Here is a 6,524-nt window from a genome sequence, read left to right as displayed (position 1 = left end):
CCAAACTTCATCCCTCGACATCTGTGTGTTCAGTCTTACCACAAAGACCGTCAAACGCTACCCCTGTCTCGATGCCTCAAACATCAAGGATGCTCAGTGGTTTCTTCCCTCTTGATTCTTACGTTCCTCATGGTTTCCTCCCTCGGCCTTGCTCTCTTTCTTTCTGCTGCAAACTCTGGTGTTGTTGACACACATTTCCAGACTCTACTTTGTTATCATCTTTTGCTTTTGATGTATAATCTATGACATATTGCGGTGGTGTTTAAATCTCTTTGACTTTATGTTCCAAATTTCACAACCATCACTTCAGGTCAACATCTGCATCAAGAGATTGTTTTCGTTTTGCACGACCTGTGGTGAATTAAAGTGATTGCAAGCTTTTATGTTGTTAACTTGTAAAGGTCCTAAAAGTTACCAATTCATAAAGCTATACTTGAAGAAAAACATTAATATTCCTTTCATTGAGGTTAATCCTCCCGTAGTATATATATATATATCCATGTCAAGACTGATGACTCAAAGAAAAGATACAACAGCCTCATGCAACAACTATTCATTTTACTGTCAACCAAACCAACTCTTCTCTTTCCTTTCCTTTCCTAAACCTCTAAAACGCCCTGTTTTGTGTCAAAAGTTATAAGGGATTCCATAAGCCGCAGTATCCAACTCCGCTGCAGGATCTTTGTCTACAAGTAGTGGCATCAACTCCACACTCTTTGTTGCTCCAACACCTATGATTGATTTTCTCGTCAGGGACATGGCAAGCACTCTCTCTGTGTTGCTCAGGACGTCTAGAGTTGAGAGCTATCGATGGACATACTTGCAGTGGCAATGCGCTAGCTCCACTTTCCCATGCCCCTCTCTGCAAATTCGCAAGTTCCTAGTTTAGCAGAAGCAGAGGAAGGTCTAGTAATGCATTAAGACTCGATTTGGTTCTTTTAATGGCTGCCCTTCTGTCTATCAACTGAAAAATAGCATTACTATTCACACTTAATATGCAGTGTCACTAACTAACTATGCAAACAAGTCTTATTTCTTCAAAAATGATCAGAGCTGGAACAAGTGACTGACCTTTGAAAGCGTCCAGTTGCCTGAGAAATAACTTTTTGGTACTTTTTCATGCCAGGAGCTCACAACCTGGATAGGGTGGCCCTCGGTTGTAAGTATATAATTCCTTTTGGCCACAAATGAATCATCGAAGAGGAGATATAAGTACTTGCACCTGCGAATGTGAGATAACGACCAATGTGATGTTCTGACATTGCATAGGTACGAAAAGAATGACGTGTAAGAATGTGAACGTTAATATCACGTTTCAGCAAGAAAGAAACTGTGCTGATATGATGATCTTCCAATTGCATGGTCGTCACATCTCAAACACTTGCAAATCCCCCTGGCACCTTTGTGTACAGATTAAGAGATTTTATCAGTGTTTCACCAACTTCTAGGTACCACGGATCTGCAAAACGAAGGAACAAAGGAAGAATATAGGTATCTATTGTCAACGGAGAGGTGCCTCGAATCTGGCTCTTCACATAATAAACATTCTGGGTGAGACAACTAAAAAACAGACAAACAAAAACCTCTTGTAGCTTGGTATAGGTAGAACGTGGATTCTGCTAATTCAGGACGTAGTGGATAGTACTTCATTGTCGGATGTATCATTTGATGATCCAGTAGATACCTGAACAAATTTTGGTTCAGCGTCCTTTAGTCCAAACAGAAAACTTGAAAATGACAGAGAACTCAAGATCCAAGTAGGAAGCCAACAAAGGAAAGACAATTAAAAACATACCTCTCAGGTAATACACCAAACTTCTCCATACATGGAAACATTGTGACTCTTTGATCTAAAAGACACAACTGTAAAACAGAACAACTTGTGTATTTGATTATGCCTCAACACGTTCTTCGCACCGGAAGACAATAACCCAACAAATGTAGATGAATTCGGTTTCATTCTTTCGTACTTCATCTGCCTCAGTAGCCATAAACACTCTTCAAGGAGACCCATTTTGGCATATTGATCAATCATACAATTCCATGTAACAACGTCCTTTCGGATGGCGCAATCAAAGATCCTGCGTCCTGAACCGATTTCTACAAATTTTGGAGTACATGCAAGTCTAAATCAAGACCAAGCTTAATACATAATCCATGAGCAGATTCTGCTCCAGACAAGTCTCATATATCACCAGTAGCTAGTGTTATGAGCCAAAGCCTTAGCCTTAGCCCTAGTAATCACACCCGTTGCTTAAATTAAAGAACAAGAGAGATTGAAAGCTAACTTCCCTTTAACCCAAGTCTCTCTTTGAGAATTAGGTTAATTGTATAGAACCTTGAAAACCAACTTATTTCTCCTATTAAAAGGAAATTATATAAAATCTTAAATCTAATTTAAAAAGGAATGAAACCAGTTATATAATTCTATCAAAACCCAATGATCGTATCAGCTAGCTGAAAGAAAGCTAAGCAACGTACTAACACTAACAGTTACGCCACTTTTCCACAAATCCCTGAAAAAATCCAAAACCAACTCTTGCTTAGAAACCTGAAGATACCCATTTATCAAAGTACTACACGAAACAGCATCGACACTCTAGATACTGCCGTGGTGTTTCCTGATCCTAAGATCAGGATTTACGATGTTGGTATGAAGAGGAAAGGAGTTGATGAGTTCCCATTTTGTGCTCATTTTGTTTCATGGGAGAAAGAGAATGTGTCAAGTGAAGCTCTTGAGGCAGCTCGTTTCGCTTGTAACAAGTACATGGTTAATTCTGCTGGTAAAGATGCGTTCCATCTGAGGATAAGGGTTCACCCGTTCCATGTTCTGCGAATCAACAAGATGCTTTCGTGTGCTGGAACTGATAGGCTTCAGACTGGAATGAGAGGTGCTTTTGGTAAAGCTCTTGGTACTTGTGCTAGAGTTGCTATTGGACAGGTTCTTTTGTCTGTGAGGTGAGGTGTAAGGATAACCATGGAGTTCATGCTCAGGAAGCTCTTCGTAGAGCTAAGTTTAAGGTCCCTGGTCGACAAAAGATCATTGTTAGCAGGAAACGGTACGGTTTTGTTTGCTCTTATGTTACTTTCTTTTTTTTTTTTTTTTTCAAAANAGATCATTGTTAGCAGGAAACGGTACGGTTTTGTTTGCTCTTATGTTACTTTCTTTTTTTTTTTTTTTTGCAAAAGGCTTCTTGTTGATGTTTGAGTTTGAAAAATTTCAGGGGATTCACCAAGTTTAACCGTGCTGATTACACAATGCTAAGGCAAGAGAAGTGGATCGGCCATGATGGTGTGAATGCCAAGTTCCTGTCTTGCCATGGTCCTTTGTCTAACCGTCAGCCCGGAAGTGCGTTCTTGTCAGCTGGTGCACAATAATGCAGATGACTTGTGGATGTCGATTCGATATTCTAGTTTTGACAGATGTTCGGTTTTGTTATTTTTTGTTAACCGAAACTTTCGAACTATCATCTTGCGCTGTTCTACAATTGGATAAGACTTGTTTCGTTCTCACCACTTAAGACACCCCTCAACCCGGCACTACATATTTGTTTGGAATAACTACGTATATTTTTTTGTTACTTTACTAAGTTAACTAAAAACATTAGTATTAACTATTACATGGTTGAAATTGCCTAAAGGTTTCAAAGTCGTCCATTTCTGTATTTGTACAAATTCTATTTGATTCCACACAAAAGTTTGTATGTTTAGTGTAATTTAACGGAAATAGGCTAATTCCAGGCCCAGTGTTGTTCTTGATATCCTAAACAGTCCTCAGAATGTAGGATCCAATTTATGGAATCCAACTATATTTATAGTTGAAAAAAATGCAAATTTAAAAAGTTAGAAACTTATGAATGTTTTTATTAGTCTTGACTCTTGACAGTCCAATGGTAAGAACACCTAATGAGGGTCTAAAAATTTAAATTCTAAAAAAATTTTGTATTAAGTAAAACTTTCATTTACTTGATACACACTCTAAACAAACTTATGATTTTGAACTGAGCTCGTTATATGATTTACTGAACTAAACAAACAAACAAAACACACTCTGAACTGAGCTCATCTTATAATCAGAGAGCTTGAAGCGATTGGAAAAATGCAACATCTCATTGTAGAAGAACAAACCAGGGGAGTGATCAGTCTACAAATGCACCAATATACACAGTGATAAAAGTCATGTATGCACCAATATATGCAGCATGAAATTGAAACAAGAACAACAATGATTTTCTATTTGACAACACACGGACCAATATACACAATGATCAAAGCATAACATATCAAAGAGATCAAAGCATAACAGAGCCGATTGACAGAGCATAACATAACAAAGAGATCAAAGCATAACATAACGACTGACAGAGCATAACATAATAAAGATATATATCAAAGCATAACATAAGCGATTGACAAAGCATAATATAACAAAGAGATCAAAGCATAACATAATACGACGCTTTTAACAATGATGCCAATATATTTAAATCAGTTTATAACTGACGTTAGCACCTAAATCAACCAACGTTAAAGTCGGTATTTTTTTGTAGTGTAAGTGTTTGTTTGCAAACTCTTTATGATATGGTTATGCATGAACCAGTTAATCCTCTCTTGAATTATGGATACGTTAATTTTGTATAAGAGAGAAAGTGTGAGGTTTGTCTTTTTTTGTTGTTGTGTTAAATCTGTTGCTAATCCTTTCTTATATTGACTGATGATAGTATTAATTATCATACATATATATATATATATTAAATCATGAAACTTGCTAGGTCATTGCAGGCGCCGAAGGTGAAATTGTCTTTAAGGGGATTGTTGGGACGTTAACTGAACCTTGGGTTATTAATTTTAGTTATTAATTTTAGGCTCTTATTATTTTTTATTCTTAAATTTTGTACTTTTTGAAAATAAGAACTTTTTGAAGGCTAATTAAAATTATCCCCTCCAATGGTACAATTTTAATTGAGATTCTTATTTATCAAAAAATATTATTTTCACAATAAAAATTTTGATTTGTGCCAAACTTTTGCCATATAGTAGTTGCTCCTTGGTAATCTTTCTCTCCCAGCTATCTCTATGCCTTTGAGAATACCCATATGCCAATAGATTATCAAACCTCTATTTCCCATTTCAAACAAATCCGGGTCTGCACCAAAAACAACAATCAGGCCAGTGGTAACCAAAGCATCAACTGTTACAAGCATAAAACAGACCAGACCAAGAACTAGCTATGTGAGCATAAACAGATCAAGAACTAGCTATATAAGCAGAAACAAGAGTTATAAAGAAACAGGATATCAATTGATGTTTTGGGAAAAGTTGAGATAGTAATTGATATAGATTGGTAGACATTTGTTCTTCATCAGCCTTGAAGGTTAAATTAATGGGTGCTTGGAAGAACCAAGAAGAGACGGCAATGAACAAGACTTAAAAGCATAACAAGACTTACAACCAGAACAAGACTTAAAAACCAGAGAAAGACACCATACAAGGGCCAAACAAGACTAAAAATCATAACAAGACTTAAAACCAGAACTAAAAAGACATTATAAACAAGACTTAAGACCAGAACAATACTTCAAATTAGAACCAAACAAGACTTAAAATCATAACAAGACTTAAAACCAGAACCAAAGAAGACAATAAAAACAAGACTTAAAACTAGAACAATACTTAAAATCAGAACCAAGCAAGACTTAAAGCCAGAACAAGACACCAAACAAGGAGCAAACAAGACGTAAAATCAGAACCAAACTAGACTTAAAAACAGAAAGTATATGTCAAAATTTACTTAGTTGATCGATCCTTTGCCTTACGGATAATCTAATAGAAGAATAAAACTTGTAATGTTTTCAAGACTAGGTTTATTAATTCAAGATTAATTAAACTCAGACCATAAACACATGATATCTAATAGCCAGACTCAGAGAAAATGTATGAATCAAACAATGGACAAACACGCTAATTTCGTTAACCCTAATTACAATCATGCCTAGGAATAGAGACATAAACAGAATTTCAAGAACCCTAATTTCTAAACCCTCACTAAACAAGAATTCAAACAATGAGAAAGAGAAACTTACCATACAAAAGATATTGGTTAATCAAAATCTCCAATTTGGTGCCGGTAACGCTTCGATTTGGTGAAGAAGACAAAGGTTTCAATGAGCAACTCGTCGGTTAACTCATCCATTGAGACTCAGCCTCGGTGAAGATGATGATGATATAACAGTCCGACAACCTCAGTTCTATAAAAGTAGGTCCATATTTTTGACTTATGAGTTTTGAATTTCGTCTTATCTTCTAGGAATGAAAGGTTTTTATAAGATTTGTCACAACTCACAACAACAACAAGGGCCAATTGGGGTCTGCTTTAGATACTCTCAATTGGTTAAGCAGCTTTCAGTCTACTCTCTAATTTTCTAAGCCATCAGCTGTTGGGTCCCTTATGATTTGTTCTGTTTGCGACTTTGTCGGCTGTTATTATTCAAAAAAATTAAGGAAAAATGTCTATCCTGAAGACA

The 6,524-nt window shown here is 36.3% G+C and overlaps 2 long non-coding RNA genes and 1 pseudogene across 3 annotated transcripts; 1 reads left to right on the top strand and 2 right to left on the bottom strand.

The window, feature by feature from the left end:
• Positions 227–1,349, bottom strand: LOC104776802. Of its 2 annotated transcripts, none has more exons than XR_766157.2 (3): positions 1,313–1,349; positions 1,072–1,222; positions 227–862 (listed from the first exon to the last, which is right to left on the bottom strand). It is a non-coding gene; the product is annotated as an uncharacterized LOC104776802 (long non-coding RNA). The 2 variants fall into 2 exon arrangements; XR_766158.2 differs by lacking the exon at positions 1,313–1,349 and adding an exon at positions 1,223–1,240 and having other exon boundaries at positions 1,072–1,137.
• Positions 2,639–3,378, top strand: LOC104776800 (annotated as a pseudogene).
• LOC104776799 lies at positions 4,952–6,429 on the bottom strand. The gene is made up of 2 exons (XR_766156.2): positions 6,084–6,429; positions 4,952–5,146 (listed from the first exon to the last, which is right to left on the bottom strand). It is a non-coding gene; the product is annotated as an uncharacterized LOC104776799 (long non-coding RNA).

The sequence above is a fragment of the Camelina sativa genome, chromosome 3 (genome assembly GCF_000633955.1).
Source record: "Camelina sativa cultivar DH55 chromosome 3, Cs, whole genome shotgun sequence".
NCBI classification, from domain to species: domain Eukaryota; kingdom Viridiplantae; phylum Streptophyta; class Magnoliopsida; order Brassicales; family Brassicaceae; genus Camelina; species Camelina sativa.
Note: the sequence above shows the minus strand (reverse complement) of the source record. Positions and strands in the feature narration are given on the sequence as shown.